Source organism: Neoarius graeffei, chromosome 13 (genome assembly GCF_027579695.1).
Source record: "Neoarius graeffei isolate fNeoGra1 chromosome 13, fNeoGra1.pri, whole genome shotgun sequence".
NCBI lineage: Eukaryota > Metazoa > Chordata > Actinopteri > Siluriformes > Ariidae > Neoarius > Neoarius graeffei.
The window spans coordinates 42179387-42196305 of NC_083581.1; the positions used below are offsets into that span (position 1 = coordinate 42179387).

Sequence of the window (16919 nt, forward strand, 5' to 3'; positions counted from 1 at the left end):
TATGTGCTCAGTTAAATAATGTATATATGTTGGGTTTTTTTTCTCTTCTTCATAATTACATGTTGATTGATAGTGCAAAGGACATACCTATATGCATCTCTGAAGGTAGCTTGTTTAGCTACATTGTTATATGCACATTGTATTGCATGTAGTGAAAAGGGTAGGGGAGGGTGGGGAATAAAAGGGTTTATTTGAAGAAAAAAAATGGAAAATGAAGCTTTCAATGTCAATTGTAATTTTTATATGTGAAATCAATAAACATATATGTAAAAAAAAACATGATAGTGAGTTTATGTTATAGTGTCGATACTTGTAACTAACTGCTCCCCAACACTGCTGAATAGCAGTCATCTAGTATATAATAAGTGGCAAAGTTTGCTTGTTTGTTTGTCTGTCTGTCTTGAGCTAATGTCGCCATTTCTCGACGGATTTTCACCAAATTTGGTAAGTAGGTCGGGGGATGACCTGGAATTTTGCAGATATAAACAAAATTCAGGTCCCAGAGAGGTCTCTGGTGGGGGCACAACATCCACCCACCCCCTCCCTCAATGCCTTTCACGTTACATTTATCAACACAAGCTCTTGACAGATCTTCACTAAACTTGGCACGTCCAAGCTTCACCCCTGATTCATGATTTGCGAATCCAAACAAAATAAATCAGAGGAATTTACAAACCTTTCACGAAGTGATCACTGCAAACTCAAGTGTTTTTCAATTCTGCTTCCTTCCATCACAGTGAAAGGTTCAAGAGCCACCTTTCTCGTTGTCTTTTGGTAAAATCCTTTGCCCTTTCACCCTTTATCACTTCACGGGGAACCCAGAAGAAACTTTTATCAGTTTCATGGTTTGTTTTGATTTGAACAGCCCAAAACAACACAAACGTAGGGCATTTTAACGAGTAGCAAGGCGCCCCAGCAATAGTAATGCTTTGTGAACAGTGAGCTCAGCTGACCACCACTTCATGTCTTGCATATCTAATGTGACGTTTGATGCAACCCAACTATTGAACCCGACTAAAAATTAGCTTCAACTTGAAAAAAAGATTCGTGGCCCACTAATTGGCCACAGCCCATTAGTTAAGAAACACTACCTTAGAGTAACCTACTTGCTTTGGAGCCACAAAGCTGGACACTGCAGTAAGGTCTGTGCAGTTAAATATTTTTATCAACCAAAACTTGTATTTTCTACTTTGCAGTCCACCTTCATCCTATGGTATAATGTATGCTGATGAATTGGGGATTTGTTAGAAATTAAAGTATGCAGCCTAGAGTTACCAAATATAGTATTATTTCTTAAACTTAAGTTCTGGGGGGAAACCTTTTAATGTAAAAAAAATAAAAAATAAATGTCGTTTGCTGATCACAGCAAGTGCCCTGATGTTCCCTCCACACATTTAAATTAAAAATAAAACTTTATAACAACAATTTATCCATTTTCAAAATTATGATATTGCTAAAATTAGGCTTACTTTCACGCAACCATTTGCACTCAAACCGGATATCCAGCCATGATGTTAACGGCACACTAGTACACTGTTTACCTTCGTTACACAGAGCCATGAAATAAAGGCTTCTCATAAAAAATTTTTTAAAAATTCCCGGGCACCACTGCTCTCTCTCTCTCTCTCTCTCTCTCTCTCTCTCTCTCTCTGTGTGTGCATGCATGGGTTTTCATTGCTTCAGACGGGCTGAATGTAGAGAAAGAACTTCACTGTATGTGTGAAAAATAAAGGCTTCTAATTTAAAAATCTAATCAGAAATTTTCTGTAACTGTAACCCAGCTGATAGATTAAGAAAAGAAGTAATAAATAGTTACAGATTATCATTTTGATAAGAAAGTTCATAAGAATTTAGTCATTGTTAAAAACATAATTTTGATAAAGAGATACTTTTACTGTCTTAAGTTTCGATTGGGTACTTTTATTTTGAAACACTGAAATTTCGCGACGCACTCTAGCTGAATCCGTAATTGGAAGCAGGCGAGGGAGAAGGAAGACAGACAGCCAGTTTTGCAGGCGCCATATTAGCGGAGCTCCAGCGGAGCACCATACTTAAAGGTCCCATGGCATGAAATTTTCACTTTCTGAGGTTTTTTAACGTTAAAATGAGTTCCTCTGACCTTCTTAAGTCACCCCAGTGGCTAGAAATTTCATAATGTGTAAACCAAACTATGCCCAATATTTGAGAATGGCGCGTTGATAAGCTCTTCCCTTTACTACATCAGCAAGGGAGATGATCCCCACGCCCCCCCTCTGGATTCCCACCCACTGTATGGATTGCCCGCCCAGTTGTAGTGAGGAGACCATAGAGGACACAACAACATGGCACCACCTAAGCGAGCGAAACATGGAAGTTGTGCTGTACATGGATGTGACAACACAGAAAGGAGTCTGTTTTTATTGCCGACGGGAGAGCCCCTGAAGACGCAGTGGCTTAATTTTATTTACTTCAATAATACGCCGTCGAGTCTACCTAAGACGGTGTATGTTTGTCGGAAGCATTTTACTGATGAATGTTTCCACAACTTGGGACAGTACAGGGCAGGTTTTGCACATCAACTGTTACTGAAGCCTGGGTCCGTACCAAGCATCCCTGCCGCATCAGCCTCAAACACCGAACAAGTAAGTGTATAACTGGTCGTTTTGCCGTGTTTTAAAATCGGTGCCACGTTAGCCTAGCAATGGCTACATTAGCTGTGCAGCTAACCGCTTCCTGCAGTTAGCCAGGTAATCTGCGCTACAAAACTAAAGAGCATGCAGCATCGCTCTGTTAAACTGAGTTTAGTCTGGAAATTGACTGTAACTTATGAGCTTATGTTTTGCTGTGTTTTAAAATCGGTGCCACGTTAGCCTTGCAATGGCTACATTAGCTGTGCAGCTAACTGCTTCCTGCAGTTAGCCAGGTAATCTGCACTACAAAACTAAAGAGCATGCAGCATCGCTCTGTTAAACTGAGTTTAGTCTGGAAATTGACTGTAATTTATGAGCTGCAATGCATGTCTTCTGTTGGATAAGCGATATGTTGCTGTAGTTGCTGCTTCTATCCTCTTTGGTTATGGAGTACGTGTTCAAGCCTAGGGTATTATACGTTCATAAACTACCACTCCGAACACTCTCACTCTCTGTTCTCTGTGTCACGTTGAGTTTACGAAAGGAGGCCGAGGGAGAACAGGGTTTTGTCTTAGCAGCGTGGCTACAGGCGCTGATAGCAGCCAGTATGTGTGTGCTTGACCTGCCATTGCTACTGTTCACACACAGCTAGCATGGCCGCAGCTTGGTCAAGCCCCTCCCCCTTCCCCCATGGCCCGCCTACACCCTCTACCCTTCCCCGCCTCCTGCTTCTCATTAGCAAAACGACGCACTAGGAAAAGCGCTGAAATGGGGCTTTCTCCCAGGAGGCTATATCTACGTTCCGAGGGTTCATTTCGAGAAAGGCTGCGGATATAACATCCGGAAGCCTCCACGATCCCGTTTAAAGGGATAGTTCGGGATTTTTGACATGAATCTGTATGGCATCCCCATCAATAGTGTCGTGCAAACACACTGACTTACCCCTGACAGCATCCTGTGAGTCCAGTTCTTGTCCAGTTTTGGTCCAGATGAAAGTAGTCCGGCAAGTTTGTTGGGGTCACGAAAGTAAAACGTTTTTCGTCTCAAAACAGTATGTGTTCAAAAGAGTGATATATTTGCATCACGAAACCGTTGCCAAATAAAAAGTCAGACCTCGAAATCGCTTGGCACTATTTTCTCTCCCTCGGTATCACTGCGCGCTGTCATGTTGACATCTGCGCAGGAATCAACACCTTTCCCATTGTTTGGCAGTGATTAGGAGTTCAGATCAGCGGCGCTAACAAGCTAATTTGAGAGCAAGAACAGCGACAAATTTATCACCTTCTATAACCTATACAATAATATATTTGTGACAATGGTGCGCACTTGCGACTATCCAGGCTGTAGCAACAAAGATGTGGCTGAATCTCCGCACACATTTCACCATCGTAGTCAGACATGTTGTCGCTAACTTTGCTAGCAGTAAACAATGTAGTGATGTGTCAGTTGCGAACGATCCAGTTCAAAGAGCCGGCTCTTTGAAGTGAACGACGGGAGCCGGCTCTTCGGTGGGAGCCGAGTTGGGGAGCCGAATTAGTTTTTTGTCCTTAGGTGCCTCAGAGAGAGAGACAGAGTTCAGCTCAGCTGAAGGATGATTGTCTATTTGACAACCATGATCATTGTTTTGTTGCCGTGAATTCCTAAAGCTCATGATATAAATTGTCGCTCATAAATTGACAGGTTCGGTCGGCAACCGCCTTGGCATGGCCAGATTAATCTGCGGTATACAACGAGACAGCAGTCATTATAACAGGAGCATATTTGCTGTTCCAGCGGCTTCTCATTACTGGTGGAGCAGAGTGCGGCACTTTTTTCTCTTTTTACATGCGCTCAAGGTGCCACATATTTTGTTGCACATTGTTCTGTGTTTGTTAAAATAATTTCCAACTTTGCTTCGTAGTTTCTTAGGCCTGATTTATACTTCATAATTTATTTTGTGGCATTTTGTTCAAGGTCGAGTGTGAAATAAAGCCATAAAGGATAAACAGTTGATGTCTTCTGTGTATTTTATATTGGTAATATAACACAGTTTTGCATTATGTTTGTGAGAAAATAATTTATTAATTGGTAAGTAAGTTTTATTTCTATAGCTAGAACATTGTTACACTGCTATACTTTATAAAGCTTTACAATGGCTACAAAAACTCATATATCATTATCTCTATCCGCTTTATCCTGTTCTACAGGGTCGCAGGCAAGCTGGAGCCTATCCCAGCTGACTACGGGCGAAAGGCGGGGTACACCCTGGACAAGTCGCCAGGTCATCACAGGGCTGACACATAGACACAGACAACCATTCACACTCACATTCACACCTACGGTCAATTTAGAGTCACTAGTTAACCTAACCTGCATGTCTTTGGACTGTGGGGGAAACCGGAGCACCCGGAGGAAACCCACGCGGACATGGGGAGAACATGCAAACTCCGCACAGAAAGGCCCTCGCCGGCCACGGGGCTCGAACCCGGACCTTCTTGCTGTGAGGCGACAGCGCTAACCACTACACCACCGTGCCGCCCGGCTACAAAAAATAAAAAATAAAATGGAAAACATCCTATTGATAAAATATAAATAATAATGTAATTAATTAACTAGTTAATTGCAGCAATTAAATCAAAAATAAAATCTCAGGAGCCGTTTGGGAGCCGAAAGAGCCGGCTCCTTATAGTAAGAAGAGCCAAACGAGCCGAAATTCCCATCACTAAAACAATGAATGAAACAGCCGTGGCTGTCACCTGGTGGCAGCGCGCAGTGATGAGAAGGGAGAGAAAATAGTGCCAAGCGATTTCGAGGTCTGACTTTTTATTTGGCAACGGTTTTGTGATGCAAATATATCACTCTTTTGAACACATACTGTTTTGAGACGAAAAACGTTTTACTTTCGTGACCCCAACAAACTTGCCGGACTACTTTCGTCTGGACCAAAACTGGACAAGAACTGGACTCACAGGATGCTGTCAGGGGTAAGTCAGTGTGTTTGCACGACACTATTGATGGGGATGCCATACAGATTCATGTCAAAAATCCCGAACTATCCTTTTAACATGGTGCTTTGGTAAAGGCTGGCCAATTTTATGCAGTGTTCTTGATGTGGTTGATTGATCCATATTCTCTCAAAGCCTGTAGCTCTTGCATAGTGATTACTGGTCTCTGTTACTTCTTTCCCAGTTCTCAAATGAATAAAGTATTCATTTGGACATCCCTGTAAGCACTAAAGGCCAGTGCTCACAGGGATTTCCAACCTTAGATTTCACCTTGTACCATTTCCGTAATGTACACATCTGTATTACTTCTGTACATCTCCAACTGTACGACTGAATTTGTACTTCTTTTCTTCATAAAATTCTAAGTCTATTTCCACACTGTCTAGACTCATATATCAAATGTATTTATTGTCATATTTTACTCCATAGGACACAGACACTGAGGCCAACACTTCAATGGAGCAAACTGTGATGGGAGTGTACATCATACAGAAGGAGGCAGACCCTGGAGATGATCCAGAGGACATCGGTGTCCTGATTGAAGGTGTGGAGGTCCTCAGTGGTTTGGGGGACACTGCGATTGCCTGTGCTCTGTTATTTGGACTGATATACTGTCTGAACCTGAGCACCCACCCAAGCTCAAATGTACTTTTGAAGTCCTGCAGAAGATTCTACTGAAGCTGGATGGGCAGAGGTAGTCATCCAAGGCACAGTTCCTGAAAAACAAGCTTATAGGGTGAATAAGCTTGATGAAGACTGATTCAAGCATGCACAATGGACTGAGATTAAGATTGTCGTCTCATATGTTAATGGAGATGACACAGAACAGTGTTTTTGAACACACATCCAGACTGGTTTTACTAGATGGACAGTTGTGGCTGGAGCAGTTGTATTCATACGGGTTTTCAAAAACAGTTTCTGTGAGTGGCGCAGTCATACTTGCACTTTGAGCTCCTAAAGTTGAGTATTATTTACAAAGATTTTCTGACATTCCTTTGACAGTAATTTTTCACCATTTCTGATTTAAAAACAAAAAACAGTGTGCATGTGTTGATTGTAATAATTCAGTGTTTAAAATGATAACATGCATATTTTTATAGTTATGCACACATCGTATTGCATTTTTACAAATGTTTGAAGAAGTTTAGTTGTTGCACTTAAAACTTGAAATGACACCAGTCATGCACAAATCCTGGAAGATTGTTTTAAGGCTGTTTTCTTACAGTCTCAATTATTTTGTTCGTAAAATATTCTACAAGCATTTGTGACAAAGGTTGAAAAAAATGTTGCATGTTGAATGTTAAACTTTAAATTTTGCAAGACTGTAAATGCTGAACTCTGAATACAGCATTCCCAAATGCATCATATGGTTAATACTTGATACAAACAACTTGAGTTTTAGAGAAAATTGGTTTATTTGATCCTGGAAGGATTTAAGACACTGTTTTAGTCAGCAGTTAAGTTGTACTGTGGCATATTGTGGAGATGCATCAAAAAAAAAAAATAAGACAATGGTAAAGATCCGGTGTCAGTTCTATGTTGCACCCAAATGTTAAATAAAAATTGCAAACGTTTTTGCATGTTCTTTATGTATGTTAGTGGATCTTTGGTAATTTAATTAAACATATTGCTTACACTAACTGTGAAAAGAATGCTAAAACAAGATTTACATTAGTATAACAGACAAAACCAATATTAGTTCATCCAACAAGATTTACATATTAGTATAACAGACAAAAGCTATATTAGTTCATCCAACATGATTGAATTGTGTTGCACTAACTTAATTTACTTAAATCAGACTAACACAGTCAAGATAGACTGACTTAACATGATTTCTTTAGATGAAATATAGGTGGCAAGATAAAATTACGTTCATCCAATGAATTCTTTTTTTGAGTGTGCCAGTTGGTGGTGGTGGTAGGATCATCATGCTCTGGGGGTGTTTTGCTGCCAGTGGAACTGGTTCATTGCACAAAGTGAATGGAATAATGAAGAAGGAGGACTACCTCAGAATTCTTCAACATAAACCATCAGAAAGTTGAACGTGACTTGGGAGTTACAACAGGACAATGAACCCAAACACGCATCAGAGCTGGTTGTGGAGGATAAAGTAGGCTAACAGTAAGCTTAAAACAAGTCCTGACTTCAACCCTATTGAAAATATATGGACCGTGTTTATAAGTTGAGTCCATGCTAAGAAAAAAAATTAATTGAACTCTACCAATTCTACCATGAAAAGGCATGAAATATCCAACCAGAATTCTGCCAGAAGCTTATTCATGGTAAACAAAAATGTTTGGTCAAGGTGAATCTTACAAAGATGCATTTTACCCAAATATTGTATATTTTTGACCCTGTGTTGATTTCAGAAAACCCAAAGAAAATTAAAACTTGTGCACCAAATTCTAGTGTTTTTTTTTAATTAAAGATGTATGCTGTACATTCTGCCACAGAAAAAGAACAGTTCAAAGAAATTACCGAAAGCCCAAATATTGTCATGACATTCATATCCAAGATGACATTCATGCCACTGTTTGTAAACTTCTGACCACAACTGTAGGACTTTGGGCAGCTGGCAGCCAACAGACAATGTTAGAACACCACCAAAACATAACCTGCCCAAATATAGCAACCAATATTTGAACAATCTGAGGGAAAGGTATCACTAAGCACATGCTGTCCAAACTAGTTAGCAAAATTAATCAGAGAACTAGCCTAAAACATAACCTTCACAATGAGACCCAGTATATTGTTAGCAGGCTACTATACTGTTGCAAGAGTTCCTGATGAAGTAATACCACTGGCCTCAATATACTGAAATGTGACAACTAACCAGGGCCCTGTACTACGAAGCGGGTTTTCTGGCTTACCAGGGTAACTTCGAGAGTAACTTGATTACGTGCAGCGTAACTTCCCGATTAACCCATACTATGAAAGTTGGCTATGTTCAAACCGAGGTATGCTGCCATGGCAACTTACGCTGCATCTCAAACCTGCTCGTCTCAGGTTATGTTCTTGGTTAACCCGAGGTTTCCGATTAACCACACCCTTTTTAAACACCACCTCTCCACCGACATTTCCTCTAGAGACAATGCCAGCGTACCTGGATGACCCGTGTGTAGTGTACCCCCCATTTTTTTGTCTTTTTAGTTGTTCCCTTATTCTCATCTTCTGTCTTTTTGTTGCCCTGTTATGAGAATGTGATTTAGTTTGGCTCATAGTGCTGTTTCACTTTGTGACCAGTAGATGGCAGTCGAAGACCAGATATGAATCTGTGGTAGTTTTAACAGGAAGGGTGAGAAACGGAACTTATCAGAGAGAGTGGATAGAAAAATGGAGGCGGAAGTTTCATGTTGCTGGAGCTGTAACGTTACTGCAGAAATGGAATAAAACAGAACCCTTGAAACTCAGCACACTGTTGAGGACATTTTTCATTCAAGTGCGCAACAAAATTTGGCGCCCGAACAGGGACCGATCAACGTGGAAAAAAAAAAAAAAACGTCTGAAGAAAAAAAGTTTGAACACACAAGATGGATTTGGAGCGGCTACAAGATCAGCTAACTGAGCTACTGTGTCAGCTCACATTGGAGCAGCTAAAAGAGGTGTGTATCCAAGCTAAAGTTTCGACAGACACGGCAAAGAGGCACACGTTGATCCGTGCAGTAAATGAGACGGTGGATAAAGCAGTAGAAAATGAAGATGAAAGTACGACAGAGTGGTTTGTTCGAGAGTTAATAGCGACAGCTAAGCGATTGAACCGATGGGGAAAAGGGTGCGAACGAAGGCGAGCTACAGCGTTTGCAGAAACAATACGCCGAAATGCAGATAAGCTTTCAAGAGTCAGCTAAAAAGCTCGAGGAAGAAATGAGTCGGCTAAGGGAGACAGTAAACAAGCCAGCCAGCTCGTCCACCGACCCTCAATCTCCATTTTCCCGAACTCCTGAAGTGGTTATCAGACGTGAGTTTCGAATTAGTGGCCAAATAGGTGAGCTGGGTCAGAAGGATAAGTTATCATACACCAGTCTCATGCATCAAATTGATTCAGGAAAACGTAAAGGCCATAGTGATGCAGAAATTGTCGAAGCTGTAGTGAAAGCTGCTTCTCCAGGACTGAGTTTAAGAGAGATGCTGGAAAGCAAAAGTAATTTGACACTTGCACATCTAAAGCAGTGGCGGCTGGTAGTCTTTCAAACAGGGGAGGCTGGTCGGTTACGATATTTCCAGATTTTAAAAGAAAAAACATCAATTTTGCCCATACTCTTGCCTCTGATCTGGCTGATTGTTGGCAGGGTCACAAACTGTGAAATAACAGGTTCTTTTGGCCCATTAGCCTACTGTCCAATATACATGATGGTGGTGTTGGGGGGGGTATATTTTAACATTTTATGTTTTAAAATTGTGGCATGTTGTTTAAAAATTGATCATTATTGAAAGCAGCTCTTTGTCAGGAACCTCAGCAGTAGAGCTGGGTGCCACACATTTCATTCAATGACACTTTCCCTATATTTTACTTATTTTGACTGAGAAATGTTTTATTGACAATTTTGATAACCCTTCACTTTTAATCCAGGTCTGTAGTGTGAAATGTTCTCGGCTGTGTTTTTGTTTAAAAATATTTTCCAAATTGTAGCTGTGTTTAATTCATATCCAGAAAAATATATATTCCAATATAATATACTCAGCATAAACATTTTTAAATAGATTCTATATTTTTGGTCCATCCATGACACATTACTATTTACTGTTGTTGATGTGGGTCACTTGCTGTTAGCCAATTCACTTTCTCGTACCAGGAGAGCTAAAAGGAACGAGTATTATTCCCTACCTTTTTCACCAAGTCAATTTGAGGCGTTGGTCTACCCTCCTCTTTAATTTTTTCCTCGAAAGGAAGACTGGCAAATGGCTTTGCCAAAATTAAATCAGCAATGCTTGGCATCCGTGCGCAGCTTTCTTGCTAGCTGACTAGCCCCCTCAAGTTCAAGTTCAGTTACTCAAATAAATGAAATTTCTGGAGCTAAGATAGCAAACTTGACAACACTATATTTACACTTTATTTACAATGAAAATATTTACAAACTAAAAAAGCTGGTAGAAACCGTATGTAATGAATGAAATCGAAATGTAAGCTGAGCTCTTACAATACACCACAGCACTTGCGAATCCGCATGGGACTGAACTGAAATTCACCGCTGCCTGTCTATAGTTGAAACGAGCTGTCAATCAAAGAAAATATCCGGCCGCTTTCACCAATCACCAGTCTCCTCGCGGAAACTGCCATGTCCCTCCCATGTGAGGCTCGGAGTCCGTAGGCGGGCATTTTCGCAGTATTTGTCCAATAATCGTCTTGCATTTTGAGATTGAAAAGCGCAGAGCTCCCAAATGCCATTGAAGCCCACTGAGGCTGCGCTGCATCACGCTGTCACGAGGGGGAGAAACTCACGCACACATTAAAGTTAGAAGGGCATTTTTAGAGGAGGCTGAGCCTCCCTCGTTGTCTTAGAGCAATCGCCCGTGATCTAAAGACAATTTTGAAAGCTCACTTTAAAGAAAATAGCACGACAGATATGTTTCACAGGCTGGTTAATATTACTCAAGATGCAAAAGAATCACCTCAGAACTTTCTATTTCGTGCAATTGAGCTCAAAGAAAGACTAATGGTAGCTGCTTCTGATTCTAGTTCTGATATACAGTATAGCCCCGACCTAATTCAGAAGAAATTCCTCAGGTCACTTAGCACAGGGCTCTTGAGTGATAATATTAAGCTGCAACTGAAATGCTACATGGATGACCAGAACGTGACTGATGAGACTCTGATAGAGAAAATGAATGATGCGGCTGCTGTTGACTTGGAAAGAGAGCAGAAAATGAAGAGGAGTCTCCCAGTCAAACCCGCCAGAGTACACGAGCTACAAACAGAGACATCGCTTGATCAGTTGCAAGCAGACACAATTGAGCTACCTGGACAGAGTGCCTCAGCCAAGGCCAATGTCAAAAGTCAGAAAGTAACAGCTGCAAAAAGTAAAATAGAAATTGAACTGCTGTCAAGCAATTGAGAGAGGAGGTAGCAGAGCTGAGGAGGAATGTTCACCAGTCACCACGGCCGCCTAATCAGTTCCAGCCCAGAACCAGACGGGCATGCAGAGGATGTCAGGAGAGAGGCAATGAGGAGCAATGTGACCACTGCTTCAAATGCGGCCTGACTGGACATCTCTCTCGAGGCTGTAGGGGTCAGTGGAGCCGCAAGGGTAACGGTGATACTGTGAACATTTCTGGCCAAAGCATCAGAGGTGTATCCCCTGCTATTCAGGAACAACTGAATGAGTCACGTGACACGCAGGCTATCCTGAGGGACAGCATTCCCCAGTTAGAAGAGAGACTGCTGGCAGCAGAAGGGCCAGGTGAGCAGCTTGCGGGGTCTGTGTATGTCAGCCACATCTCCCCCCGACATCAATCTCAGCTACTCCGTCTCATTAGGAAGAAGTGCATGGTGAACTGCTACCTCAATGGCGTTAAGACTCGAGCTTTATGGGACACAGGATCGCAAGTCTGCCTCATCAGTGAAGCTTGGAAGAAGAAGTACATCCCAACGGCCTGAGTCCGTGACACTGAAGAGCTGCTTGGCCCTGGCGCTCTGGTGGGAAAAGCCGTCAACCAGACAGACATCCCGTTCCAGGGGTGGGTAGAAGTGAAGTTCCAGCTGGAGCCAGCCCAAGCCCCGCAGTTCATGCTTCAGGTGCCGATGCTGGTGACCAGTGAGAAGTGTGCAGCAGAGGAGCCGATCATTGGCTACAACGTTATCGAGCAGCTGTTGAAGAGTGGGGTGGGCCACCCACAGGAGGTAATAACACAGGCTGTTAGCACAGCTTTCTCTTTTGACTATAAAAAGACTGAAATGTTTGTGAAAATGATAAAAGCCAGTGACCCTGAGTGCAGCGATGGTGTGGTGAGAATGGGAAGGCAGAAGGAGGTGATACCCGCTGGCCAAGTGAAAAGTGTGAAGTGCTCGGTGAGGACGGGGCCTCTGATAGCCAGACAAGAAGCACTTTTTATGCCTGACGAACATGCCCCCTGGCCCGATGGTCTTAGTCTGACCGAGAACATGATAACACTGAGTAAAGGGACATACTCTCGCCTAGCCCTGCCTGTTGCCAATGACACATGCCATGACATCATACTGAGCCCGCGCACAGTGCTGGGGCAAGTCCAGTATCTTTTGTGTTTGTGTTATTTTACTTGAAGCATTTCAAAAACACACGCACACGGCTACTTTTTAATTTTAGTTTTGTTTTTTGTTTGTGTGAATAATTTCAACATGTAACTTAAAAAAAAAATTCCTGATTCACTAAAGAGCTTCAGTGTTCATGTTTTTTTTTTTTTTTAATTTAAAAACAGGAAATTGTATATGTTAAACAGATGAGACTGGCATGCCGTTTGCACACAGCGTACTGTAGATGACTCGAGAAACATGTAGAGGAAAAAATAATAAACACGATGGAGGAAGGAACAACGCACTAAACAGGTGACATCACTGACATGACGACTGAACCCCGCCCCCACGTCACTGCTGTACGCTACTTATTCATCCTCTTTAAACATTAATTTTATTCCTTTTCTTTCTCACACCAGAGTCCCTCTGCCGTTCTCCTCTTCTTTAGTTTCCTTTCTTTTTACTGTTTTTAAATCCATTTATACTCCTGTTAGAAAGATTTATCAGCCTGTTCATTATTTGTTTATATTAAACATTTTTTTTAATTTAAACATTTAATTTGTAATTTTAATTCTCCAGATAGCTGCTTTTTAATTAGTTCATTTTTCTCAAGTTTTTTATTCCCCCTCTGAATTCCAACGCAGCATGGAGGAGTGCCTGGTCGGCCTTCGAGATGAAATATGTGAGCCCTATTTAGATGACAATCTTGTACATAGTCAAACCTTTGAAAACCACCTGAATGATGTGCGGAAAGTGCTTCAGCGCTACCAGCAACATGGGGTGAAGCTGACTGCCAAGAAGTGTGAGCTCTTCAAGAACAAGGTCAGATTCCTGGGAAAGATCATGACAAAAGAAGGCTAAACCATGGATCTGGCAGAGGTAGCCCCAGTCCAAGATATGAAAAAAAGAAAACCAGCCACCGTGGGTGAGTTGAGGAAATTACTTGGCTTTATCTCATACTACGGAGCATATATCCCAAATTTCTCTCGTATTGCCAAGCCACTTTATGCCCTGCTGTGCTCCGACGTGTCAAGCCAGGATGCCATGGCAGAACACAAGAAGCAAAAAGCAGTAGTAAGAAAGAAAAAGCGAAGCCAGGTGCCCTCACATCAGCGTATCAAATGGACAGATGAGCATAGTGCAGTACTTCGTCAGCTGATCGATCACCTGTCTAGCCCCCCTGTACTGGGCTACCCCAACTTTGAAGAGTCGTTTGTCCTACATTGTGACGCCTCACAAGAAGGACTCGGGGCAGTGCTCTATCAAAGACAGGACGGGAAGCTGAGGGTCATTGCTTATGGCTCCCGCACTCTCTCTGCCCCAGAGAAGAATTACCATCTACACTCTGGTAAGCTAGAGTTTTTAGCAATAAATTGGGCCATCTGTGAGCGATTTAGAGACTATTTGTATTATGCTCCATCTTTCATAGTATATACAGATAATAATCCTCTAACGTATGTGCTTACCACTGCTAAACTGAATGCAACATTGCTGAGATGGGTGGCTGAACTAGCAGACTTCAGATTTACCATTAAGTACAGGCCAGGGAAGTCTAACTCTGATGCAGATGGACTATCCAGAATGCCCCTTGACATAGAGAAGTACATGCTTACCTGTTCCCAGCAGATCCAGCCTGAACTCTTATCCAGTCTCTCCAAAGGTCTGTCCGTCCAGCAGGAGGAGAGAGAGACGCTCCTGTGTCCACTGGCCATCACAACAGCAATCGCAGAGGTCAGCCGGGAATCGCAGAATGACACAATCAGGCAGATCTCCCCCGACGACCTGAGGGCTGCACAAGAGGAGGATCCCCTGTTGCAGCAGGTGAAGCAGTGTGTCATCCACCAGCAGTGGCCAAGGATCAGAGACGCACACAGTGAGTTGTCTGTGTTTGCTAGAGAGAAAGCTAAATTGTTGTGTGATGCTGATGGTGTTCTCCAGCGCCAAACATCTACACGAACACAACTAGTGATGCCACCAAAGTTTCGCCCACTGATACTAAACCAGTTGCATGAAGAGATGGGACACTTAGGTGTTGAACGGACACTCCATCTAGTCCGCGAGCGTTTTTTTTGGCCTCACATGCAAAGAGACATAGAACACCACATTAACAACGTGTGCAGTTGTGTGAAAAGAAAGAGACCCCAAAAAGCAGTAAGAGCACCACTCACTAGTATTGTGACAACATACCCCTTTGAGCTGGTCTCAATTGACTTTCTCCATCTAGAGAAATGCAAAGGAGGATACGATTACATTCTAGTGGTCATGGACCATTTTACACGCTTTGCACAGGCGTACGCTTGCAGAAACAACAGTGCTCGAACAGCTGCTGAGAAAATCTTTGGAGACTTTGTCCTCAAATTCGGCTTCCCCACTAAATTGCATCATGATCAGGGTCGGGAATTTGAAAACAAACTGTTTGCTGAACTCCAAAAGTACTGTGGAATCCAAGGCTCCCGCACAACCCCCTACCACCCCCAGGGGAACGGTCAGGTGGAACGCTTCAATCGCACTCTACTGGCCATGCTGCGTAACCTGGATGATGAAGCCAAAGCAGATTGGAAAAGTTCCCTTGACAAAGTAGTTCATGCATACAATGTTACCCGAAATGAGTCCACTGGATATGCCCCACATTTCCTGCTCTTTGGCCGCAACCCGAGATTGCCCATTGACAGCATGTTCGGCATCCCACACAGTGACGGTAGCGTGTCTCATGAAGAGTATGCAAGGAAGTGGCAACTCAGAATGGAAGAGGCATACCAATTGGCCAACAAGGCAGCCCAGGCTAGTGGGAAAAGAGGAAAAGAACTCTACAACAGAAAGATTCAGGGAGCAGAGCTTCATCCTGGCAACAGAGTCCTGATCCGAAATCTCACGGAAAGAGGTGGGCCTGGAAAATTGAGATCGTTCTGGGAAGAGGACGTTCATGTAGTTGTAAAGAGAAAACATCCAGAAAGTCCAGTTTATGAAGTGAAACCCGAAGATGGCCAGGGTCGCACTCGAGTGCTTCATCGGAACCTGCTGCTTCCCTGTGACTTCTTGCCGGTCGAGACACAGAAATCTGAAAAGAAAAGAGTGGAGAAAGGACACAAAGATAAGAAAAGAACAAAGACCACACACTATGCAGAACCAGAGTCTTCATCTGACTATGAAGAGGATGACTGGAGAGGCATCACTGGCTGGCCCCAAGAGGAGCCCGCAGAACGACAGAGCAGCTTGAGAGCAGAGGCTATGGAGTTCCACCCGCATCAGCCAACAGAAGAACCAGCACCTGTGGAAGAAGATGGTATGGCAGAGCCATCGGGTGGTGATGAAGAACAAGAAGTGGCTGAGCCAGAGGAAGTAGAGACTGTGATGGCCGATCCCGAGGAAGAGGCAGTGGTGTCGCCACCATCTTCCCCACCTGCAAGACAGTATCCTTCCAGAATTAGACATGCACCTAGAACACTTACATATGACACTCTAGGACAGCCTACATTTAGTTAAGTCAGTGTGAAACGCTTAGAATGATATGCATTTAAGTTATGTTCATGCACTTAAGTTCTCAGATGAGTGTAGTTATTTGTTCGTTTAGGTTTATGCAAAGATATAAGGTGAAAGTTTAACGTATAAAGGAGGGTTAAAGAAGAGATGAGACAGTTCACTTAGAATCACACCGTGGCTTTATTAAAGAAGAATTAGTCCTGGTAAGAGGAAAGTAACAAATAAGTATAAATACTGACACTGTGAAAAGACTCTTATATAAGAAAGTAGTAGTGATGATATTTTGAGTATTTTGCATGTGTGAAGTGTGAGATTCTATGATCTGATATGCTGCAGGTCAAAGGTCATGCTTTTCCCAGCTGAGACAGACTACCCGTGGACATTGCGGAGAAATGGATGGTGGTCGTAGTGCACAATGACCTCCTCTATTTAACACATGATATTGAATTTGGGATAAATGTTATGTGATGTCTGTTATGAGATATGTGTCTTAGCTATGGGACTCTAACCTGTAAGCGATCTAGCTGTTGGAAACAGTATGAACTGAAGTGGGAAATGTCGGGACCCCATTTAATTTAGCAGGGGAGAGTGTAGTGTACCCCCCATTTTTTTTTTTTTTTTTGTCTTTTTAGTTCC

At 42.5% G+C, this 16919-nt stretch overlaps 1 protein-coding gene across 2 annotated transcripts in view; it reads left to right on the forward strand.

Annotated features, from left to right (window-relative positions):
- The first annotated feature begins 9111 nt into the window (after positions 1-9111).
- Positions 9112-16919, forward strand: part of LOC132896724 (urokinase plasminogen activator surface receptor-like) — a 50447-nt gene continuing 42639 nt past the window's right edge. The window contains exon 1 of one of the 2 annotated variants that reach the window (XM_060937753.1): positions 9112-9198. The gene's annotated coding sequence lies outside the window, so the exon portion shown is untranslated. The remainder of the gene's footprint in view (positions 9199-16919) is intronic. The other variant, XM_060937752.1, reaches the window with a different exon arrangement.